The sequence below is a fragment of the Hermetia illucens genome, chromosome 2, assembly GCF_905115235.1.
Source record: "Hermetia illucens chromosome 2, iHerIll2.2.curated.20191125, whole genome shotgun sequence".
Classification (NCBI taxonomy): domain Eukaryota; kingdom Metazoa; phylum Arthropoda; class Insecta; order Diptera; family Stratiomyidae; genus Hermetia; species Hermetia illucens.
In genome coordinates, this window is record NC_051850.1 from 76,004,472 (window position 1) to 76,020,129 (window position 15,658).

A 15,658-nucleotide genomic window follows, 5' to 3' on the forward strand; every position below is an offset into this window, starting at 1 on the left:
TGAACGATTTGGTCAAGTTTGAAGAAAATCCAACTATTGTTAACAAAGTTATAGGGGATAAAACTTTACCATTTTTTGTGAATTTCGTGCATTATACAACCTGCATGACGTCATCATCATATATCAATTAGTCAATACCAAAACGAAATGAGTTCTTGTGAAAGCGGTCGGAAAGAATTATTTTGTTTTAGTTTTTTAGTCATTTGTATATGAATAACAATTACTCCAACCAGACATGGGTGTATGTAGGTATATATTACATGCGTGCTAATGAAGTTTGCGAATAGTGCCTAATTCAGATAATAATAATAATAATCGTTGGCGCAACAATCCATGTTGGATCAGGGCCTTGAAGTGTGTTAGAGCACTTCATTCAAAACCGTAACGGTACAACTAGGAGGCAATGTGGTTAGCATGGCGCTCGCCCGAGATTGTTACCCTGATTTGACTCAGGTACTCATTCACAGCTAGTCGACTGGTATCCGACGTCAAATCACGATACAAATTCCACTGCCACCAGTGAGATTTGAACTGCGACCTTCCGTACGACAGCCTCGCGCTCTAACCACTCAGCTATCCGGACACTAATTCAGATAGATATAAGAACTCGGAAATATGGGTAGGATCAATTTATATACGTGCATATATGTGTACACTATTCGGAAATGGGTAGTTTGTTTGTTTAGGGTGAGCGTAATATCTATGGCTGTAATATGTACGTATGTCTCGTAGTTTGGAAGGATGATGTTTGATTTGTAGCTATCTACGGATAGAAAAATGTGTTTTGAAGTTACTTACATAAGATGAACACAAAACCTTTATACCCGAAGCGCGATCTTCCGGTATTCCGACTTGTTTGAATATAAATCTAGGTCGTGTGAATTTATTCTATGTCGAGTTCAAGTATCTTGGAATGGTATCTTGTAAAGTTTTGTTTACTCGATTATGTAATTTATTGTTTTAATGATGACGCGGGTTGGATTGAATGTTTTGATTTATGATAGCTTATAGTGCACGGGAGTATTATTGTGATAGGTTGTAGTACAGTACACTACACCTCTACCCTTTTTTGATTCGGTTTATATATGTTGCATTTTAAACGAATCATGCAATACATGTATATGAATATCTTATGTTAAATTTATGTTGTATATATATAATTTTAATCTATCCTTATGTAGGTATACGTTATGTTCCAAATTTATACTTTATATTTTATTATATAATTTTCGTCTATCCTTATGTATGGATTTCAAATTTCCTGATATATCAATTAAAGTGTTGCGTTTGTCGACTTCTACTACAGTGTATGGACCTCTGTAAGGGGGTTGATGTTTTTTCCTACTTTCATTTTTGACTAATACTTGGTCTCCAATTTTTATGTTCAAGGGATTTATATAATTTTGTTTGTTTGCCCTTTTTACTTTGACATTTTCAATAATTTTTCGCACTTTAGTTATTGACATCTTCAACCTAACTTTTAGTTCGTTGGCATAATTGTCTAAATCATATACTGGGCTGTTTGTTATCTTCCAATATGTCATTTGGAAGGTATGGTAGTTTGCCGAAAATCAATTCATATGGAGTGTAGTTAGTATCTATATTTGGGGTGGTGTTACACGCAAATGTATAATGTGGTACCAATCTATCCCATGCGTTTTTCTCGAAACTGCATCTTGAAAATCGGCTGCCACCATAGCTCAAAATCTATCCAACCAAATTCTTTGAAATTTTCACGACTTCTTTAATACATATTTCTACGGTCCGCAAACTAGGATAATTGCAATCGGACGGGTCGTTTTTTTTATTCATAAAAAATGCCGTAAAAAAACACGAAAATCCAAAAAATTAAATTTAAAAGCCCACCAAAAATTTACCTTTTAATATTTTTTAATTATCCTAGTTTGGGGATCGTAGAATATTGTCCACATTAAAATGCCGTTTAGTTGTTTTTCTTCAGATGAACACAGCGCCCTCCAGCGTGGCAGCAGAAAAACACCTTTTTTTGGAGACGGGTGCATAAATTGACACGTATTCCGAAAACTAGCTATGATATCAAGCTGAAAAATTTATCACATATACTAGAAATGTCAATAAACATATGGTGAAAAAATCACGTTTCTATTTTTATCCAGTCCTCCAAAATAATTTTTCGAAATAAGCAAAAAAACGGCCTTCACACGGGATGATCCCCTTAATGTTTCGTATGCCTTTTGACATTCTTCTGTCCATTTAAGCTTTTAGCGATTTCGGCATTTTTTGGAATTGGATAGTTTCTAATTGTTTTGTACTTTGATGGGGCGGTCTTGATACCCTCATCGGTTATAAGGTGACCGAGATATACAACTTCCGATTTCAAAAATTGACATTTACATGGGTTTAATTTCAAATTGTGCCGCCGTAGTTTTTGTAATATTTTGCAGAGGTTGGTATTCTGATGTTTAATACTGCATCCAAAGACAATAATGTCATCTACATATAGAAACGCTTCATGACTTAAGCCTTTCAAGACACGAATATCAAAGGGTCGATCAACAGCCACACTGAAGGGGTACGTCTGCGTTTTCGTTGGTATGGTGACGAAGGCGGTACACTAAGAACTGGTGAGCGATTTAACGACAGCAGTCTTCCTAGCTGCTGTATAAGATTTACGGTGGGGCGTGGATTATGTGCTGAGATCTACAGCGATCATGGTACCAATTTTGTTGGAGCCTATAATCAAATGGACAAAAAGATACAGCAGGCGATAATATCCGCGATTTATCCTAGTAGCTACGCCACATTTTGGTGGATTGTGGGAGTGAGCTGTGAAATCGGCAAAACGACAAGCATGATTGGTACCAACGTTCGAAGAATTTACAACAGTGTTGTGCCAAGTGGAAGCTTGTTTAAAGCAAGGCCACTAGTCTTCTTCTTCTTCTTTTTCTTCAGCCTTTGTCCCGTTCACAAGCGGGGTCGGCTCGTCGTGATCGGCTTCGCCATTTGGCTCTATCGAATGCCTGATCTGGGTGCAATCTCGAGGCTTTCAAATCCCCATCCAGCGTATCAAGCCACCGTTGCTTAGGTCTGCCTTTTGGTCGTTTACCATCGACTTCGATGTTCAGACCCAAAAACATGAGGTCTATGTACAGTGCAAGGATCTCGACGAAGTAACATTCAAAGGAGAAATTTACACTGCTTTGATGGAACAATTCAAGCTGGAGGAACATGCCGAAGAGTTCAGTGCGAGTTAGCGGAAAGCCTATGGCAGTGCTCAACCGGCCACATTGCGATTACCAGTGGACGCTGCGCAGAAGTTATTGGCAGTCGTGCTTCAAGTGCCTCGCGTTTGGTCATTTCGCAAAGGCATGCACCAGCGGCATTGATCGGTCCGATCGATGTCGAAGGTGTGGGGAGAAAGGCGATATTGTCAAAGCGTGCAATAGGGACCCCAAATGTTTATTATGCGAAGAAAGTGAGGGACGGGATTACCGGCATATTGCTGGAAGTGGTAAATGCCCGGAATTAAGGAAGGCGATAACTTCAATAAAAAAATGAGGTTTATTCAAATAAATAAATAAAGTCTATTAGATGCTTACGCAGAGTTGGATATAATTCTGGCCAACGAAGGATATGTAAACTTCTTCTTTTTCTTCAGCCTTTGTCCCGTTCACAAGCGGGGTCGGCTCGTCGTGATCGGCTTCGCCATTTGGCTCTATCGAATGCCTGATCTGGGTGCAATCTCGAGGCTTTCAAATCCCCATCCAGCGTATCAAGCCACCGTTGCTTAGGTCTGCCTTTTGGTCGTTTACCATCGACTTCGATGTTCAGACCAATCTTGGCAAGTGAATTCTCGTTTGCACGAATTGCGTGACCATACCATCGAAGACGCCTCTCTCGCAACTTTTCCATGATCGGTGCAACCCCATAACGATCGCGGATATCCTCATTTCGGATGTGATCTAAACGTGTGATGCCACTAGTCCAACGTAGCATCTTCGTCTCCATTACCGCGAGACGCCGTTCATTGTCTTTTATGGTCGGCCAACACTCAGAACCATAGAGAGCGACTGGACGGACGACATTGCGGTAAATTTTAGATTTGAGACGTTCGTTGATACGTCGATCACAAAGGACACCAGTTGTGGAACGCCACTTCATCCAGGTTGCGTTAATGCGTGAAGCAATTTCATAACGCAGCTCTCCATTGGCTGATAGCATTGACCCGAGGTATTTAAATCGCTCAGATCTGGGCAGATCACTGCCGCTGACAGTGATTGTGCCTGTTTCATGGGGATCGGTCGTCAAAAATTCAGTTTCGTTTAAATTCAATCTGAGACCGTGTTGCATGAGGCGATCATTCCATTTCTGAACAAGTTGCTTGAGATCATTTTTACTATCAGATGCTAGGAAAACATCATCTGCATAAAGCAGTGTGTAGGGCGCTGGACGTTGGATATCCCGTGTGACGGTGTCCATAACAAGGACAAAGAGGAGTGGTGAGAGGGCACTTCCTTGATGAACTCCAACAGAGACACGAAGCGGTTTTGATACACCCGCCATACTTCGAACTTTACTTTTCGGATCGTGGTAGAGCAATTGAACCCAGCGCACGAGTTCTTCTGGCACCAAGTGTTGTCATAAAGCATACCAGATGAGTTCGTGTGGTACACGGTCAAACGCTTTCTCTAGATCCAGAAAGGCAATGTAAAGAGGGCGATGCTGCTCACGGTGTTTCTCCATGAGTAACCGCGCAGCGTGTATTGCGTCAGTACTTCCGCAGTTCTTGACAAATCCGGCTTGATTCACGGTTATTTCAACGATTTCGCGAATACGGTTGTCAAGAATGCGTTCAAAAATCTTCATGGTATGGGAAAGTAACCGGATCGGACAATAATTTGAACATTCTGCTGGGCTACCTTTCTTTTTCCATATTGGAACAGTGGTACTTTCTTGCCAGTCAGATGGTGTTCTTCCTTCCTGAATAATCCGGTTAAAGAATTCACTGAGCCACAGTGTTGAGTCCCAGCTCTTCGCTTTCCAGAGCTCAGATGCGATGTCGTCAGGTCCTGTTGCTTTCCCCGATTTCATTTGTTTTATTGCTTCCTCGACTTCAGTTGCGCTGACTGGTAGAACTGCTCCAAATGTCGGCAATGATTGTGGAAGTGGAGGATGAGCAAATTCTTCAGTTGAAATCTGCTCGAAGTATTCTCGCCATCTATCCGTTGCGGCTCGACGGTTGGTAAGCAAAGTACCGTTCTTGTCATTAACACAACAGAAGTGTTCGATATCCTTTGTGCGTTCATCACGGCTTTTAGCAAGTCGATACAGATCTCTCTCGCCATCCCGAGTGTCCAGTTTATCGTAGAGATTTTTGAAATGGTTCGCTCGGGTGACAGCGACCGCTTTCTTTGCTTCCCGGTTGGCATTCTTATAAATTTGCCAATTAGCAGGCGTTTTATCATCGAGAAATTTGTGGTAGAGGCGTTTCTTTTCACGGACCTTCATTTCAACATCATCATTCCAAAGCCAAGTATCTCGGTTGATGTACCGTTTACCCGGCTTGGTGACCCCGAGGGTTGCAGAGGCCGCTTTGTGGATCGTGTCTTTCATTTGGTTCCATGATTCTTCCACATTCGTAATGGTTGGCAATCGTATAGTGAGACCGTTTTTTCTTTCTTCTCACCAAATCGCCACCATTTAATGCGCGGCGGGCCAGTGCGTTCCTCACGCTGTTTTATCGGTGGCTTAATTCGCAGGACGGCAATCAACGGCCGATGTTGAGGTGCGATGGTCTCATAGGCAACGACTTTGCAATCAGTGACAGTGGTAAAATGTTGGCGTCTTATGAGAATATAGTCGATTTGCGTTTTATTGTTCCCACTATAAAATGTGGAAGATGAGACAATCGTTTGATGAACCATGTATTCATAAGTACAAGGTCATGGGTGTCCGCAAAATCGATTATACGCTCGCCACCCTCATTGCGCGCTCCGAACTCCTTTCCCCCATGGCACCTGTTACCGTCTGCCTTTTCACCCACATGACCATTAAGGTCGCCGGCAATGATTATGTAATCGTCAGCAGGCACGTGACGAGTCTTTTCATCGAGAAGTTGCCAGAAGGCATCTTTCTCGGCATCAGGTCGGCCTGTCTATGGTGCATACGCGGTGAAGAAGTGAATAGTGCGATCAGCTGATATAATGGTGAGCTTCATCAGCCGATCATCAAATCGTTCGACTTCTTTAATGTCATCACGGAAACCCTCTGAGATGGCAATGCCAACACCATATTGAGTGTGTGGGTGACCAAAATAGAGAAGTTTGTAGCGATTTTTACCGCGTTCGCGTTCAATGACGCAGCTTTTGGAACCAGACCATCGGGTTTCTTGCAGAGCGCAGATGTCAATGCACCTTTTCCGAAGGGCTCTTGCGAGTTCCTCGGTCTTTCCAGTTAGGGTACCAATATTTAGCGTGCAGACACGTATTTGTTTTGTTCGTTGTGTGCGGACTAACTTGCTTACGTCCTGACGCCGTCCATGCGTCAAGAACCCTTGCCCATTTCTCGACAGGACCGGGGCCCGTCCTGCGCGTCGACTGAGGTGGACGCCCTAGCATTTCTCCGAGGCCTGTGACTTAATCCGATCATCATGTTTGTAACGACATTCTATGCATTTTCTTGGTCGACCTGTCGCAGGGCCTGTCACCAAGAGAGATCAGGTAGGATTTAGCATAGTATTTATTTATCTCTTTCCCTGATCTCAGCATTTTATTTTTGTTTTACTGAGGATAGTACAGAGTACGTTGCCTCAAACCCTCCTCCTTTACCTGGGCTTGGGACCAGCATACTCTCAAATAATCCCGACGATTTGGAAGCTTTGACATCTGGTAATTTTTTGGTTCAACGTCCATTGAAAGCCATACCAGAGGTCGACAGGACCCAACGCGACCTGTATGAACGATGGCAACAGATCAAGGCGTTACATCAGCTGTTTTGCAAGAGATGGACCCGGGAGTACCTGCACCACTTGCAAACCCGAGCCAACTTGAAGCTCGGTCAACTAGTTCTCATTAAGGAAAGAGAAATGCCGTCGGCGAAATGGCATTTGGCTCGCATAAGCGCCATTCACCCTCGGAGCAATGGAAAAATAAGAGCCGTCACAGTCCGATACCATGGATCACTGGAGAAGCAGGTTGGCATCGTAAATCTATGCCCGCTGCCACTTGGTTTACCTCACCAACCCGCAGTAGAGAATCCTGCCCTTCCATGTAAGAGTAATGACAGGACCTCAACTGGAAAGCAAGTAGCAGCAAAAGAAGATACCCATTGCCGCCGCCGGCCCCGAACTTCGTGAGGCCAAAAAACTGCTACAACGGCGTACGTCCAGAAGTGGTAAAGCGTACCAAGAAACGACGAGTGGCATCATGTACCTGGGCACGGTCATTATTCAACATGACGATATTATTCCTATCATTCGGGATGCTGTTCGCAAAGAACATTTCGACCGAGGACTGTGGGATATGGAAGCCGGACGCCGGATACCACGCCGAGAAGCTAGGACACTTTGGGCTCATTCGATGAGGGCCTAGAATCAAGGTGCACTTTCAAATTCCAGAAATGATAAGGGATCGTCTGAATATGAATGACGTCCTGAGCCAGTCGAACGCAATATGCAGGAAAGCCACGGAGGTAGAAACCACTACCCATTGTGATGTGCTAATAAGGCATCTAAATTTTAAATGCAAGGATATCACCCGGGAGATCGATGAGTTGCTCGAGTTTCCAGCCCCCAAAAGAAGAAGAAGAGATCTACTAGACAAGGTACTAACCGCAGTATTTGGAGTTAACGAAGAGGTTTACGATGACATCGAGGACATCCATCAAGGATAACTGACCATGTTGCAGTCGATGGCCCAGCACAATGTTTTGATAAACACGCGGGTAGGAGCTTACAACACCGCAGTATCTCATAGATTGAGAGAGTTCACCCATAAATTGAACATGGTCATCGAATCAGTGAACAAAATGAACAGCTGGTTTGTCAAAACGGATGCGGGCAATCTGAATGTGCAGATTGTATCCACGTACTTGACAGTCGTGGACTACTTCGATGAGTTAGAGAAGAAATATAGTCGAATCGTGTCTGCATTCTACGGCCACGGTGATTTATTGGGTCTCGTAAACAGAGATGAACTGACAACCACGATCACGGAGGTCCTGACCAAGATTGGCCCGTTGTACGAAATCCAGAGAATTCCACAAGAACGAATGTCGTTACAAAAGGACGAAGAATAAATTCAAGTGTTCGGGTATTTGTGCTTAATTGGCAAACTTGAATACGACCTGCTACATGTAACAGCCGTCCCTCGGGCGATAGGAGGGGACCGGTATCTGGTGCCTCAATTCGACGTCAGCACGCTCCCAGTCGACTTTCATCAAGGCAACTACTTCGAACTTGACTAGTCCTCGCTTGCATCATGTTTTCGGCAGGACAAAGTCTTCTTATGCGCACCAAAAGTAACAAAATATATGGACGACATGCCAAACTGTGCGCTGGATGCAATCAACGGACGCCCAAATAAACCAAATTGTTTCTTACAGGAGGTCATGAACAACGGCACGATCTGGCAGGAGTTAATGGCGGCGAACAACTGGTTGTATCTCACCAACGGCTCTACAATGTGTTGCATAAGTTGCACCGGGCCGAGGCACGAGTTGGCTCTCAACGACGTGGGGATAGTGCATATTAACGACGGCTGTACTATCCACGTGAACGGCATGGTCCTCCGATCAACAATGTTGGAAACAAGGAGGGCAGTGGAAGCCTTCACCAGAATAATTCACCTTGTGAACTTGACGATAAGCCAGACAAATGTTATCCGGCTACGTTCTACTCCGATCTCCAAGATGGACGACCAGTTATTTAATTGAGGTTAGATCTCCGACACCTACAGAAGAATATCATCATCATCACCATTGGGTTAACATGGCAACTCAGTACATCGTTCATCCTACTGGGCCCGCTGGCAATTACTTATCGGAATCGTATCCTCACCTGCTGTCGAATCCATTCAGGTCAACCGCCAAGGTCGACGCTCGGGAATTCAAATATATTAGACGGAGAGATACTATTATATCATCGGTTACGAAATTTGGCCAGGACTTCAGAGGGATGTACTACAGCAAATGCTTCGCCCACAGCCTGTTAAGATTCATCTTAACAGCCGACATTGCTAAGATATAGCAAATAGGATTAGCTTTAGTTTAATTAAGATGTGTAATTCTTCTTCTTCTTTTTCTTCATCCTTTGTCCCGTTCACAAGCGGGGTCGGCTCGTCGTGATCGGTTTCGCCATTTGGCTCTATCGAATGCCTGATTTGGATACAAACTTGAGGCTTTTAAATCCCCACCCAGCGTGTCAAGCCACCGTTGTTTCGGCCTGCCTTTTGGTCGTTTACCATCAGCTTCTTGGCAAGTGAATTCTCGTTAGCACTAATTGCGTGACCATACCATCGAAGACGCCGCAACTTTTCCACGATCGGTGCAACGCGATAATGATCGCGGATATGCTCATTTCGGATGTGATCAAAACGTGTGACGCCACTAGTCCAACTTATCATCTTCGTCTCCATTACCGCAAGACGTCGTTCATTGTCTTTTATAGTTGGCCAACACTCAGAACCATAGAGAGCGATTGGACGGACGACATTGCGGTAAATTTTAGATTTGAGACGTTCGTTGATACGTCGATCACAAAGAACACCAGTTGTGGAGCGCCACTTCATCCAGGTTGCGTTAATGTGTGAAGCAATTTCATAACGCAGTTCTCCATTGGCTGATAGCATTGGCCCGAGGTATTTAAATCCCTCAGTTCTGGCCAGATCACTGCGGCTGACAGTGATTGTGCCTGTTTCATGAGGACCGGTCGTGAAAAATTCGGTTTTGTTTAGATTCAATCTGAGACCGTGTTGCATTTTTTGACAAGTTGCTCCAGATCATTTTTGCTATTAGATGCTAAGAAAACATCATCTGCATAAAGCAGTGTGGAGGGCGGTGGACGTTGGATATCCCGTGTGACGGTGTCCATAACAAGAACAAAGAGGAGTGGTGAGAGGGCACTTCCTTGATGAACACCAACAGAGACACGAAGCGGTTTCGATATACCCGCCATACTTCGAACTTTACTTTTCGGATCGTGGTAGAGCAATTGAACCCAGCGCACGAGTTCTTCTGGCAGTAAGTGTTGTCGTAAAGCATACCAGATGAGTTCGTGTGGCACACTGTCAAATGGTTTCTCTAGATCCAGAAATGCAATGTAAAGGGGACGATGCTTCTCACGGTGTTTCTCCATGAGTAACCGCGCAGCGTGCATTGCGTTAGTAGTTCCGCAGTTTTTGACAAATCCGGCTTGACTCACGGTTATTTCAATGATTTCGCGAATACGGTTGTCAGGAATGCGTTCAAAAATATTCATGGTATGGAAAAGTAACTTGATCGGACGGTAATTTGAACACTCTGCTGGACTACCTTTTTTTTTGCATATTGGAACTGTAGTACTTTCTTGCTAGTCAGATGGTGTTCTTCCTTCCTGGATGACCCGATTAAAGAATTCACTGAGCCACAGTGTTGGGTCCGAGCTCTTTCCAGAACTCAGATGCGATGTCGTTAGGTCCTGTGGCTTTTGCCGATTTCATTCGTTTTATTGCCTCCTCGACTTCAGTTGCGCTGACAATTAAGCACCTGTCTGAACGACTTAATCCCACGGTCTTCTTAAAACATGGATTGATTTTGTGACCACAATCAGAGCGCCGCTGAGACAAGCAACAAGGGTACCAGTCTATACCAAGTGCATGGCTTAGCATTCATACTGGTAGATGTAAGAATGTCTGGAGTTCCTTATTAAGGCAGGCCTAGACCGGATACCGGTTGTTGCGCCGTTGATGATGATGATGTAAGAATTACCTAAATCTCTACCGAACTAAGGAGTACGGCGCCCGTGTTGAAACGCAACACCACGCCGAGGCCCGAAGGTCTCTTCTCGCTTGAGCACAACCACAACCACCATGAAACTTCTACTAGGGGGGCCAACCGCAAATAACCGAGCTGTACTCACATACAACGGGAGTTGACCCGAAGTATGAGAGTCCAGGGGCTTTCCCGGTTCCCATGGTACCAGTATACCCCTGGTAAGATTTCGTGACCAATTTGCCACTTCAGATGAGTCCCCGTGCAGACTCGGGTCTGATCGCCCTGATTAGGCCTTTGGAGCATTCGCCTACTGCATCACGGCTGGCAAGCCAAAGTGAGTACAGCGTCTCCCGGTGCTACCAGGATAGAGGTTCTCCTCGGCCACTTGGTTTTGGTTTGGCCGACAGGGTTGCCGCCTCGAATTCCTCACCGCCACATCTGAGCACCAGTTGCGCTGACAGGTGGAATTGCTCCAAATGGCGGCAATGATTGTGGAAGTGGAGGATGAGCAAATTCTTCAGTTGAAATCTGTTCGAAGTATTCTCGCCATTTATCCGTTGCTTTTTGAAACTAGTCCCATATTTGATATCAGGTGAAACGTAAGGGAGTGAGGGCTCAAAATATGACCCCCAAAAAGTGTAACAGGTCTCGTTCTCAGAACCTATCCAACCGAAAAATCTTTTAAAAAATCACAGTGGCGCATTTAAACGAAATTTAAGCCTCAAAAGACAGCACGTTCCAATATCTGCAGTTCATGCTAGAACTACACTTGCATAAGGGATAGCATAAGGCATAACTTTGGGAAATTTGAAGGAAATTCAACTATTATTAAAAAAGTTATAGAAGATGAAACTTTTACATTTTGTGGGAATTTAGTGCATTCTAAAATGTGTATGACGTTATCGCAACATACCAATTCGTCAATACAACAACAAAGTGGACCCTCGTGAGTGGGAAGTCGCAGGGAAATATTTCATTAAACAAGTGGTATTCAATATACGTACTTTATATGTACATATATATACTTTTATGCAAAAAGTAAATCGAAAATAGGTGTACGACCAATTTAAATGCTTACATATAGAATACAGTATTGCAAAACCTTTATACCCGAAGCGCCAACTTCCGGTATCCCGACTTGTTTTGTTTTACTGACGATAGTACAAAGTAGGTTGCCTTAAACTATATCCTATGTAAATAACATGGAGTTTTCAATATTATTCAATATTTTCCAAATAGTGTTTTCTGGCGAATCGACGTTCCAGTGCCTTACGGACGCTATTGGGTTTGTGAGAGGACGTACGGGAAAGAAGTTTGATGAGTCCTGCATTATAAAAACCATAAAGCATCCGTCATTACAGATGGGGAGCAATCACCATTACTGGGCAAGCACCTCTTTATTTCGCCGACAATACCATCAGATAGGACCATTATAAAGGAGTTTTGGAGACGGTCACACTGCCATATTTTAATCAAATCAAATTGTCGACATCTTCATTTGCACTCCATGCTTCACCACGAAAACCATTAAAACATTTATGGTTGAGGAAAAAATACCTTTACTTTCATGGCCCGGGAATTCGCCTGATTTGAACCCAATCAAAAATGTGTGGAATGAAATAATGAGGCTAGTTTACGGATACGAAAGACAGAAAACGAACGTCGTCCTGAGTAGCACACATGAATTCCTCTGTCTCAGGACAGAGTTCCCCAGCTCACAGCCATCTGTTCGACAAATACAAATCGACAAATGTCTGCCAAAAATGATTCACGTGTTTACCGTGCATTGTCTTCGACTTCCATTCATCGATCCGCACTTGGTCTCTCGCCTGTTCTTTGCTATAAAAATAAGTGCGCAGCGAGTCGATTTGGCGATGATGTTGTGCCACCACGTCAACCATGCTGCTATTTGCGATGTCATGACGCAGGTTCATCCGTTCTACGGTAGAGTTTGGATGATGCATTCGGAATTTGGACATAGTAGACCGTATTCGCCACTGGACGTTTTCCAGATCGGTTTTCGTCCATATTCCGGATGCATAACCCAGCGAAGGGATAGTCTTCTCTGAGAGATGCGATTTCAGTTCCAACTTAATACGTCGCAGGAACTCGAACAAGAAATCATCCTTCAAATTACCAATTCGAGCATGGGTTCGTTGCAGAATTCCTAGGTATTTGTAGAAGTCTCTCTCGGTCATAGCTTAGATGTGGATGTCACCAATGCTATGCCCGGCATGCGGCTCGTGATGACCTTTACAGAAGGCTTGAATTCGACACTTGTCTAACCTAAATTCCATCCGAATATCACGGCGTCTTTTACGAATAGTGGACGCGTTTAGGTCCACTATTCGTAAAAGACGTCTAAGGTGGTTGTCGGTACCAACATACAACTTGATATCATCTAAGTACATCAAATACATCAGGTGTGTCAGCTCGGTCTTAGCACGAAAGCTATATTTGATTACAAAACCGTAACCTCTAGCATTATTCTGTAACTATTAAAGGGGGATCAGTGCCATAAAGAACCGAAGAGTACCCCACGAATTCCGCTGGAAAATCGCTCTCCGTATGCGGATGCGCTTAGAGGTGTAGGTACTCGCAGATGAACGCACCGTCAAGGTATGCCCCCCTTCTATGACTATCACCAAAAATTTTATTAGTTTGGGATCAATGCGATACAGACGTAGGGCATCGATTATCTCACAACTACGAAGTCGATAATAAGTTGCTCTTTGAAACCCCTTGACTCAACCCGGCAGTTATCCTACGCGGCAATCCTGAGTGGATGGCGGGTGGGTAAAGCCCAAATTCCACCCCTATACTCTTGCTTCGGTTACGGAAAACTGTACTGTCTAGACTCCCTGTTGGTATTCATTGAGAGATCTGAGAAAAACTCCGCTGATTCCTCGCTTACGTTGTATTCTGAACACGTTTGAAGTGACTTTCGCCCTACCGCCCCAACCGATTGCATACTACAGAAAGTTTCTGCTTTAGTGTGTCCAGAATTTCAACTGAAGGTATCTCACTGGGAATGGCATAGTTCCGGTAAACACTCTGCACTTTGTTCTACAGCCATCTGCTGGCATTGCCAGTGCTGATTTGAATCAGCCTCGCAGTGTCCTGCCTTAGTGAGTCCCGATGACGTTCCAGGCGAATCAGGCTCAAATCAATAACAACAAAGCTAATTTTTAAGGTTTTGTTTGTAAAACAAAACCTTATTAAAATCGATTTAATGTCTGTCTGTCTGTCTGTCTGTCCGTCCGTCCGTCTGTCTGGCTGCCTGTCTGTCTGTCTGTCCGTCTGTCTGTCTGTCTGTCACAGGCACTCAGAAACGGCTATACCGATTGACACGAAATTCGGTGAGAAGGTGGGAACTGTGGACCCCCAGACATGCAGTGAGTAATATCTTCCTACGTTGAGATTTAAGGGGGTCCCCATGTAAAAGGGGGGTGTAACATTTTTTTTTCACCAAATATAGTCATGTGGGGTATCAAATGAAAGGTCTCGATTAGTACTTTTCGAAGCCGGTGAGATTTGTTAAAAAGGCGGGGAGTGGGAGAGGTGCAAACTGATGATTTCTTTAACGGATCCATTCTCAGAAACTACCCAACCGAATAATTTGAAAAAAATCGTGAAGCTGCCTCTATACGGTACCCAGGCCTCAAAATACTCTCCATGTCGATATCTGTTCAAATTAAGTTAATAATAGTATATTACCGTATTTTTGGGAAAATTGAGTAAAACGCCCCTTAAGTTTATGTCAAGAGTTATAAAGGTATGTAGTAGTATAAAATATAATATGAAGCATATTATCTCCAAGTTTGATCAAAATCATACTATTAGTAACAAAGTTACAGTAGCTCAAAGTTGCCTTACCGTGTAAATTTACAACCCGAAGTACTAAATCTGATATGCTAAATCTATATTCTTAACGGGCTACGTACTCAAATATACTCACACAAGAAACAAACAAAACCTTTCATACCTGATGCGCCCAGCTTCCGGTTTCCCGACTTGTTTGATCGTGCAATCTGACAGCCGCAGCTGCACAATACATAAGTGATTGTAGTTGCAGCAGGGAAATATGCGAGATGCATTCTCGTAATCAATTTGAGCTATTATAGAACTCTTGGAGTTGCTGGAGGCGAATAGAGCCTGTACGAAAACTGTTGCCCGTAATGCGACTTGGTGTTGTCGATGCCGCTGCCTCTGCCCCCGTCGATTCTTGCTCATAAGCTTCTACGACAAGATAACGTCGAACACGCTTGCTACTGATGGCCGGGATTGTATCGCTGCAAGTAATGAAGCGGTACTGGTTTACAACTCGCTGTACAGCCACGTGCGCGTATTATGGGAAACACTCAACGAATCGCTGGTGCAACAGTGGGCGATTACATGTTGTACTTGCTCCCGTCGTCATTATTTCATAGTAGGAGCGCATGATGTAGGCCTTCACTTCCTCCGTTGCATATGCCAACCGGTTATCCGCACGGGACCTTAGATTTCTCCTTCTCCTCATTTAATGGATTTGCATTTTATACTCTTATACCCAATTGCCAGGTTTGGCGATAGCTTCTTCAGTTAGCACTTTGCACTTTCCACACCTACCCCTGCAGTGACCTACAGTCATTCAGACTCCTCATATCATCCTCTTCTCCTTCCTCAACTGGGCTTGTTACCGGCTACGACGGAACTATTAGCATTTAATTAT

General features: G+C 43.9%; 1 protein-coding gene across 3 annotated transcripts in view; it reads left to right on the top strand.

Annotated features, from left to right (window-relative positions):
- Positions 1–15,658, top strand: part of LOC119648202 — a 203,641-nt gene that overhangs the window by 58,761 nt on the left and 129,222 nt on the right. The window lies entirely within an intron of this gene.